This window comes from Odocoileus virginianus, chromosome 12 (assembly GCF_023699985.2).
Source record: "Odocoileus virginianus isolate 20LAN1187 ecotype Illinois chromosome 12, Ovbor_1.2, whole genome shotgun sequence".
Classification (NCBI taxonomy): Eukaryota; Metazoa; Chordata; class Mammalia; order Artiodactyla; family Cervidae; genus Odocoileus; species Odocoileus virginianus.
Window position 1 is genome coordinate 62,078,829 of NC_069685.1, and position 10,075 is coordinate 62,088,903.

Genomic DNA, 10,075 nt, shown 5'->3' on the forward strand with positions numbered 1-10,075 from the left:
GGGAACTAGATCCCACATGTTGCAACTAAAGATCTTGCTGAAACGAAGACTGAAGATCCCACATGCCGCAACTAAGACCTGGCGCAGCCAAATAAATATATTTTTTTAATGCTAAAATAAACAAGTAATAAAGTACCACATACTAGCACATGGATGAAACTTGTAAACATTCTAAGTGAAAAGCACCAATCACAAAAGGCCATAGTGCATGATTCCCTTTATAGGAAATGTCCAGAATAGGCAAATCCATAGAGAAGAAAAGTAGATTAGTGGTTGCCAGGGGCTGGGGGAAGGAGGGATTGGCAGTGACCGCCGATGGGCCCAGGGTTTCTTTACGGGCAGTGAAAATGTTCTAGAATTAGACACTGGTGACGGTTGCACAACTCTGTGACTATCTCAAAAACCACTAAATTGAATACTTCAAATGGGTGAATTGTACGGTATGTGAGTTATATCTCAATAAGGCTATGATTAAAAAAATTACATGAGATTTTTAAAAAATAAGGTGACATAAACACATATATTAAATAAATAATAGTACAATTGGGAGTCAGTGGGTTAAAATGGTTCACAAGTGACACAATAAACCCGATTTCACAGTCATGGAAACTGAGGCTGAGTGCAGGGGAATGACTGGCCCAGGCCACATCACTACTAAACCAGAGTGAGTCACACCAAGATTTGTCCAAACCCAGAAGCCTGGACTAACCATCAAGCCACCCAGCTAAATGAAAGCATGTGAGATGGAATAGAGCGAAAAGTGTTCACAGCCTAGAATGGAGACAGACCTGCCAAAAAAAAAAGGTTAATAAGCAAGGACCAGTGAACTCTGTGGGATACCAAATAGGAAGGCCCCAGGATGCCTGTGGAGTGCCAGGGAAGGCTTCCAGGAGGAGGCGCTGCTCAAGAAGGCTTCTGAAGGATGAGTAAGAGTCTATCAGCTGCCCCACCCCCACCCCAACATCTCTACAAGATACACAGAGTCAGGGGGCCTGAGGCTGTTTCAGCTCTGAGACATCCTAGCTGTGGGATCTAGGGCCGAGGGCACAAGACCTCTCTGAGCCTCAGTTTCCCCATCTGTGATCAGCCCTTCTAACTACTGCACTCAATTGGATGGTTCCCACACTTCCTCCAGAGGCGGCGGGCCTCTGAAGTGGGAAAGCTAGACCTCGACCTCTGCCCCACATAATAACAGACTCCGCCAGGTCCGGCGTGCCCAACCTTAGTGACCACGACCCCTTTTCCTGGTCGCCACTCCCAGTCCTAGCTTTACGAGGCATCTCCCATTCAGCTCACTCCTCCGAGAGCCAGAGGTTACGGGGCAGTGAATCCTCTGGTCAAACTCCACCCCACTCCTACTGGGTGACCCCCAGGTTCACCAGGACTGACCCCTTATTTCATGCTCTCGGCGGCCCCCCGCCCCCCCGCTCCAGGCAACTATTTCCTTCCCCTAATCCTTCTACTTGAGACACGCCTCGCAAATCCACGGCGGCTGCAAGTTAACTTCCACCCGCCCCCCCGCGCGTCTCAGCGCCCGCGTGGGGGTCCCCGCGCGCGCCGGGGAGGGGCCGGTGGCTCCGACAGCGGAGACACGTTGCTTCCCCCCCACCCCCACCAACACACACAGACGCTGAGCACCTCCCGGTTCACCGCGGGATCCGGGTCACGGGGAGCGGGTCTCCGCCGCATCCCGCGGAGAGCGCACGGAGCGCACACGGATCCGCCAGCGCCGCCTTCCTCACAGCACCCAGCCCCGGAGCGCGGAGCAGCCGGGCCGGGCCAAGGAAGAAGCCGCGAGGGCCGAGGGCTCCCCGGCGCTCGAGGCCGACCCGCAGGCGGCCTCCCGCCGGCGGCTGCAGCCCAGGCTCCCCCACCGCGCGCCGCCCCGGGGCCACCTACCGTGAGAGGAGCGCCGCCGCAGCCCCGCGCGCCCAGCGACTCCCAGCTCGCCAGCCGCCCCGGCCGGGGGAGGCGTGGCCGCGGCGCCGTGACGTCGCACGGGGGCGTGTCTGGAACGTGGTCCCGCCCCCTTTCAAGCCCGCCCACGGCCGCTCCCCATAACCCCCGTCCCGCCTCCAGACCGCGCGGTGGGGCGGGGCGTCCCGGAGAGACGTCCCCGAGAAACCCTGGTCTGCATGCTGGCTTACCCCCAGGCCCGGGCAGCTCACCACTTTTCCTCCCACCGGTAGCTCTGTTTAAGAGAATTTCCCTCTGTCTGTATGCAGGGGAGTGGAATGATCGCCAGGAAGTGGTGTGAGAGAAGAAAACCAGACCCTGAGCAGAGTGTTTTAAATGCTGTTTGTGTAAAACAGAAGAGACGAGAGGGAAGGGCTGTCCTACAGTTCGCATACATCAATGGTTCTCAAAGACGGTGTGATATCTCTTGCGGGCCGCCCCTCTCCCAGGAAGACATTTAGAAAAGTCTGAAGACATTTTTGATTGTCACCGCTGGTGTGGGGGGGGGAGCGCTGAGGGTGGGAGTATGTTTCTACTGGAATCTAGTGGGTGGCGGCCTGGGATGCTGCTAAATAGCCTACGATGGAGGGGAGGAGGGCTGACCTCCTTCCCCCCAAACCAAGGGCATCCAGCCTAAAATGTCAGCAGTGCGGGGTGGAGAATCCTTGATAGACAAGACGAAAACTCCAGGTTGGTAGGTCTCATCTCAGTCTAACTTCTCTGTGCCTCTGTTTCTCCATCTGTAAAACAGAAGATAATAGACCGATCTGTGCGCTACATGCATATGCGTTGAATACCTGAAGGAAGGGGAGGAAGGGGTACAGGCTCACTTTTCACTGTGAGCCTTTGATCTTTTTTCGTTTGAATTGGAAGTCTGGTAGGCTACAATCCACGGGGTCACAAAGACTGAGTGACTTCACTTTCACTTTCTTTTATATATTACTTATTTAAAATGATTAATAGTTATTGCCACAACCACACACACACACATTGTTGTTTGTGCATGTGCTCAGTTGTATCCCACTCTTTGCAACCCCAGGGACTGTAGCCTGTCAGGTTCCTCTGTCCATGGGATTTCCCAGGCAAGAATAATGGGGCAGGTTGACACTTCTTCCTGCAGGGTATCTTCCTGACCCAGGGATCCAACCCAGGTCTCTTACATCTAATGTATTGGCAGGTGGGTTCTTTACCACTAGCCCCACCAAGGAAGCTCATATACATATATAATTACCTTTCTATAAGTAATATAATTACATACTATTTAGGCATGGCTCTAAGCACTCTCTATTCATACATTTAAACCTTTAATAACCTTGTCAGAGGTCTATTATCATCCCCATCTTACAGATAAGAAAAAGATGACATATAGATATTAAGTAATCTGTCCATGTCCAGCCATGTGTTTATTTGTAGCTCATTCATTAATTCATTCATATGTCCAATAAGTAGTGCCTGCCATATAGGAACTGCCTGCTGGAACTGGCAAAATGAAATTCCCTGCTTCCATGGAACCAGCTGTTACTGAATAATGTTATATAGTGTTTATTGTGCCCACACCACAGGCTTGGTGTGACTCACTGCATGGTAACCCTGCTGGGTGTTTTAGAATGTTCCTTCTGGGTAGAGAAATGGAGATCAAAGGAAGAGAGGTCTGACTGTAGTCACATGCATTTCCTAAGCACACCGTGACCCTGTGCTGGGCATAAGAGTCAGCAAGTAACACAAGAGCAAGGGTCCTGCATCCAGGTGGGGAATCTGGACCCTCCAACAAGCGTTTTGTATGTGCGTGCCTGCTCAATTGCTCAGACTCCAACTCTTTGCAACCCCGTGGACTGTAGCCTTCCAGGCTCCTCTGTCCATGGGATTTTCCAGGCAAGAATACTGGTGTGGATTGCCATTTCCTCCTCCAGAGATCTTCCTGGCCCCAGGATAGAACCAACATCTCCTGTGTCTGCTGCAGCTCCCAACCAGCATTAGGGAGCTGGAAAGAGGGTGATCAACCTGGTCCAAGGAGGGAGGGCTGGGGTGTTTACACTGAAGCCTGAAGCACGGCTCAGGGGTCATAGGAGACTGTCAGTCACAGGGACCCACAGGTATAAACACTCAGCAGGAAGGACTGCTGTCATGAAGTGCAAAGTGGACAGGATGTGGGGTGGGTAAGAGGAGGTCAGGGAGGTCTGCGGGGGTGGATGCATCAGGGCTTTGTGGGCTAGAAGGAGTCTGGTAGAGATGGAAAGATATGGAAGGCGGGAAACCGAGGAAGAAGGGGCCAGCTTTGCTTTCCGCAAAGATCCTCTGGCTGTTGTGCAGAAGAAGACAGGCAGGGAGACTGTTTTGGAGGCTGTTGAGATACTCTGGGGGAAGCCGATCAACACAGCAGGACTGGGGGCTTGGAGGGCATGTTTGGGTGCTAGAAATGTCTGGAAGATAAAACTGGTAGATCTCGGTGGTGGCGCTAAAGAAGGGGACTAGAATGATTGCCTGGTTTCTAGGTTAGACCTCTTCTCTCAGCTCCCCAACTCAGAAAACCCCTTCAGTCCTTGAGGAAGCCTAAGCCTACCCCCGACCCTGACCCTTCTGCCCCCGGCAAATGTCCTGATGAGATGGACACTGGACAAGGCAGCCTGGGAAACTGTTGTGACTTTGAAAGTGTAGATGAATGAGTTTATTCCTGTTTGCTCCTCTAGCCTGTGAACAACTGGGACAGGGGCATTTTCAGTCTTCCCCAACCTGTCTCCCCAGCATCTAGACAAAGCTGGGCACACAGGAGCCCCTCTGTCAATGGTCACTGAAAGCAGGAAGAATAAATGTGGCACAAAGCATGTGGATTCTAAACCCCTTTGCTGAAATTCAAGAAGATGATGATTCAGATGCCTGCTCTGCTCTAAGCACCTTATAAAAAAGACATTCAAGCTAATGATTTACTCCTTCAACAGCCTCTAAGGTTTTATTATCATTACTCCCATTTTACAGATGAGGAAACAGAAGTTCCATCAGGTAACTGGGCTTGATCAAGGACAATAGCTAGTACACGTCAGAGCTGAGATGCAAACTCAGGATGGTGGCGAGGGGGGAGGCTGAAGTGGGAATGGGAGGTGATCCAGCAGTGGGCAGGAAGCTAGGACAGAGGGGCAGGTTCGCTTCTCTTGCTGGAAGGATGTGGGGTTACCCTAACTAGCTGGGTACCCAGGCTTCACAGAGGACTTTGATCTTGGGTATCGGATCCAGGTGACTGGCTGTCATGGCAACGTGGCCCTAAAAAGATGCTGATCTCTCTAGAAGCTCCGCAGGGCACTCTAGCAATGTGTCCTTTCCCCAAAACTCAGTTGCACCATCTGGCCCTGGCACAGGACAGATGATGCCTCGGGTGGTGCTCCCACCCATGTCCTGCCCCCTGCACACACACATCGCTGACTTTGTACCAATGTCCCAATGCTCAAAATGCTGTGTACTGCCTCAGTCACTGTGGATGGGAGATGGTCTTCCCAAAGGTGTGAGACTCAAAGATTCATGAGCTGGGATCTAGCAGAAACGTAGCGTCGTCCCAGCTTGCCGAAGCATTGTATCCTGAAGCCGGCATTTACAGCAAAACTCATGCAGAATCCAGAGCAGCACTGGGAAGCCCTCGTGAAGGCTGTGGGCACTGTGGCCACGCAGCCAAGTTCAGCTCCACCAGTGCCCCCAGCATCGTGCCCGTGATCGCTTCTGCTGTGCACCTGATAAAGCAGAAACTGAAAGTTTCTGTTTCAAATGCAAAAATGTGACATCTGTGAGCTCTGAAATCCTGTTCCAGGTGGTGAGATGCTCACATTTCAAGAGACACGTAGGAACTAGGACCCCAGGGAGGAACAATAATAGGTTTATAACTCTCATGTCACCCTCACTCCTGGCCTTTTTAGATGTTCTTTTCTTTTCCTTGTTTCATTTTATCCTGTTACTTATTTTTGCTTGAACTTTTTATTGGTTCTCTGTTTTCTGTTACCACATTTCGTTTATTCATAAATTCAGTAGCAAAAGTTAAACATATTGATAAAAATGAATTAAATATAAAATAATTAGTTTGCTATTTTCTTCCAAGTTTTTTCAACTGTTTTTGCCAAGTGTATATATTATGCATCAGCGATGCTAACGTGCACATTTTTTTAATATAACACCTGTGAGAAAATAAAAACATCACCCAATCAAAAAATGGGCCAAAGAACTAAACAGACATTTCTCCAAAGAAGACATACAGATGGCTAACAAACACATGAAAAGATGCTCAACATCACTCATTATCAGAGAAATGCAAATCAAAAACCACAATGAGGTACCATTACACGCCAGTCAGGATGGCTGCTATCCAAAAGTCTACAAGCAATAAGTGCTGGAGAGGGTGTGGAGAAAAGGGAACCCTCTTACACTGTTGGTGGGAATGCAAACTAGTACAGCTGCTATGGAGAACAGTGTGGAGATTTCTTAAAAAACTGGAAACAGAACTGCCATATGACCCAGCAATCCCACTTCTGGGCATACACACCAAGGAAACCAGATCTGAAAGAGACACGTGCACCCCAATGTTCATTGCAGCACTGTTTATAATAGCCAGGACACGGAAGCAACCCAGATGCTCATCAGCAGACGAATGGATGAGGAAGCTCTGGTACATATACACCATGGAATATTACTCAGCCATTAAAAAGAATTCATTTGAATCAGTTCTAATGAGATGGATGAAACTGGAGCCCATTATACAGAGTGAAGTAAGCCAGAAAGATAAACACCAATACAGTATACTAACATATATATATGGAATTTAGAAAGATGGTAATGATAACCCTATATCAAAACAGAAAAAGAGACACAGATGTACAGAACAGACTTTTGGACTCTGTGGGAGAAAGAAGGTGAGGGTGGGATGTTTCGAGAGAACAGCATCGAAACATGTATATTATCTAGGGTGAAACAGATCACCAGCCCAGGTTGGATGCATGAGACAAGTGCTCGGGCCTGGTGCACTGGGAAGACCCAGAGGGATCGGGCGGAGAGGGAGGTGGGAGGGGGCATCGGGATGGGAACATATGTAAATCCATGGCTGATTCATGTCAATGTATGACAAAAACCACTACAATACTGTAAAGTAATTAGCCTCCAACTAATAAAAATAAATGGAAAAAAAAAGAAAATAAAAACATCAACAGCTTTGAGTGGAAAGCAATCTGGAAGGTTTACACTATAAATGCAAAGAAATTTAAAGATTCACTTCACTGATGGATTTCCAGCTTGTTTTCTTTTTATGGGATTCACAAAATTGACAAGCTGAAAAAGTTTTGCCTAAATATTAATAAATTTAAATACATATTTATATATAAATATAAAAAGGTTAAAGTAGTTCTTTCAATAAGTATGAAATAACAATTCTAAGTGATTAGAAAGTAACTGTTAGATTCGAATGGATAGTATTTCTCTTTGTGTTTCTTGGATCACAAGATCACGTGGCATCTTGCCTTTGAAGAGGTCTAAGCACTGAAGAAATATGAAGGTGGGGTCTGCGTGGCTTATACAATTCCACTACAGCCGAGTTTCAGAGCTGTACTCACACGCCTTAGGAACTGAGAATGGGCATCTATGTAGCTTGATACCGGGCTCCGAGGACTGTGGACACTTAGAGATGCATTACAGAATCACTGAGAATCACGGAACTCTGGAAACACAGAGTCCCAGCATCAGAATCTTGAGGCTGGATGGACTTGTCTAAGGTGGCATTTTACAGATGGCAAGAATGAGTCCCTGGGTACAGAAGCAGTTTGCCCAACATTTGGTAGCTCCTAGCAGTAGAGTAGGACTGACACCCATATCTCCTGATTCTTACCCAGGGCTCCTACCTTCTGGTGCAAGACAAGACCGCCTGACTTGAAACGCAAGAGGCTGGTCAAGTTGGAGGGTGGAAAAACTAGGGTGGGAGGAAGAAGGAAAATGCATGTCCCAGAGGGGAAGATCTTCAGCTTTGAAGCTCAGCAAAACCACAGAGTGGGGTGTCATGAGGCCCCACTTTTCTTTCCGGCTTCCTCTTTGCCACACTCTACATTCCTTTCTCACCCCCGACCTCCGCCCACTCAACCACCAAGCTACTCCTCCCACTTTAATAAGCGTCACTTGGACCCACCACAAGCTCTCTCCTCTGTGTCTTTGCCCACGGAGCTCCACAGCTGCCAAGTCCAGCTGTACAGGTTGGGCACTGCACAAGGGTACCATACTGACATCATAGACATCACAGATTTATACCAATACTTTCTGGCAGATGGCAGTCAGATGTCTTCTTTTGTTTGTTTTATTTGGCTGCATTGGGTCTGGGTTGCAGCATGCGGGATCTTTTCCTGAGGACACACGGGTTCCCTAATTGTGGTGCACAGGTTTAGTTGTTCTGTGGCATGTGGGATCTTAGTTCCCCAACTGGGGATCAAACTCATGTCCCCTGTATTGCAAGGAGGGTTCTTAACCACTGGACCACAATGGAAGTCCTGGCGGTCAAATGCCTTGAGGAAGAAGTATCTTTTTATCATTTGCACAAAGGTGCCATGTAGGGTAGCGGGGACCCTGCGTTTGCTCTGTCCGGAATGCCGTCTCCTTCATTTACCACCAAGTAAGCTCCCGATTCATCCTTCAAGGCCCCCTTCAAATACCCTCTCCTCCAGGAAGATATCCATGGCAACACCTCCCCCAAGGCTTCCCGCAGAGATTAATGATTCATAACATCGGTCAAAGCTACTTGTTGACCCAGGAGTCATACTGCCTGATGTAGGTTTCCAGCATGGGGCATGTGCCGTCTATAGCGGGAGAGATGATGCTAGGTGGAACTTGGACCCAGGACTAAATCGGACACAAGAAAATAACCCTCTTTTGATTCTTGTTTGATTAAATCAGAGAGAAACAGCTCAGTTTGGGCAAGCACTTCTTTCAGACCTCCCTCTGACACTCGCTAATCACCCATTTCATCAAAGAGTGAGCAGGCTGCAGGCTAAAGCTTAAGCAAGCAGTGGTATCTGCTGATAACGCAGTACTTGGCCTTCTTTAAATTGTATTTACTTAAATGACTGCTTCCCTATGGCATAGGATGCCAGTTTTCCATTTCCTGTAGTGTTATCAAGTTTTACTTACAAATCAATGCACTTAAGCACACAATGCTATCTATTTAAACAAAAATGTTAAGTAACAAAACAGGTGGTAAGAAGAGAAGGCAAAAAAAAAAAGTCAGAATAGTACCTGAAGGAGTAGAATTTGAAAACACAGATTTTTTTTTTTTTTTAAGACTGTGACTCTGGAACCTGACTGGGTTCAAATCTTGATTTGACAGCTGTGTGACCTTAGAGAAGTCGCTTTCCCTCTCTGGCCTTCAATTTCCTTACTTGTTAAATAGGAATAATTATACAATACTGGCCCCCTAGAGTCATCCAAATGCTGAAGCTGAAACTCCAATGCTTTGGCTACCCAATGTGAAGAACTGACTCATTTGAAAAGACCCTGATGTTGGGAAAGATTGAGGGCAGGAGGAGAAGGGGACGACAGAGGATGAGGCAGTTGGATGGCATCACCGACTCAATGGACATGAGTTTGAGTAAATTCTGGGAGTTGGTGATGGACAGGGAGGCCTGGCGTGCTGCAGTCCATGGGGTCGCAAAGAGTCGGACACGACTGAGTAACTGAACTGAAGAGTTGTCCAAATGATATACAAAGAGAATGCAAAGAACTTAGTGGTACTTGCTGGGTTCTTTTTTGTGGTTTTTTTTTTTTTTTGAGTTGTGGTTTTTTAAACTTAAAAAAAAAATTGTTTGATTTATTTGGCCGTATCAGGTCTTAGCTGCAGTGTGCGGGATCTGCGTTACATCGTGTGGGATGTTTTGCTGTGTCGCATGGGCTGTCTAGTCAAGGTGTGAGGGTGCAGTTGCCCCACAGCGTGTGGAATCTTAGTTCCCTGACCAAGGATTGAACTCGTGTCCTCTGCATTGCAAGGTAGTCTCAACCACTGGTCCACCAGGGAAGTCCTGTGCTTGCTGTTTTGATTATTACGATAGTTATCAAGACGGAGGAAGTTGCGTGCCAACACTGAGGCCTGCATCTGTTCATAGACCCAGGAGACAGC

General features: G+C 48.1%; 1 protein-coding gene across 1 annotated transcript in view; it reads right to left on the minus strand.

Annotated features, from left to right (window-relative positions):
* TPST2 (tyrosylprotein sulfotransferase 2) overlaps nucleotides 1–1,991 on the minus strand; it is a 52,905-nt gene extending 50,914 nt beyond the window's left edge. The window contains exon 1 of the mRNA XM_070475499.1: nucleotides 1,900–1,991. The gene's annotated coding sequence lies outside the window, so the exon portion shown is untranslated. The remainder of the gene's footprint in view (nucleotides 1–1,899) is intronic.
* Nucleotides 1,992–10,075: the final 8,084 nt, after the last annotated feature.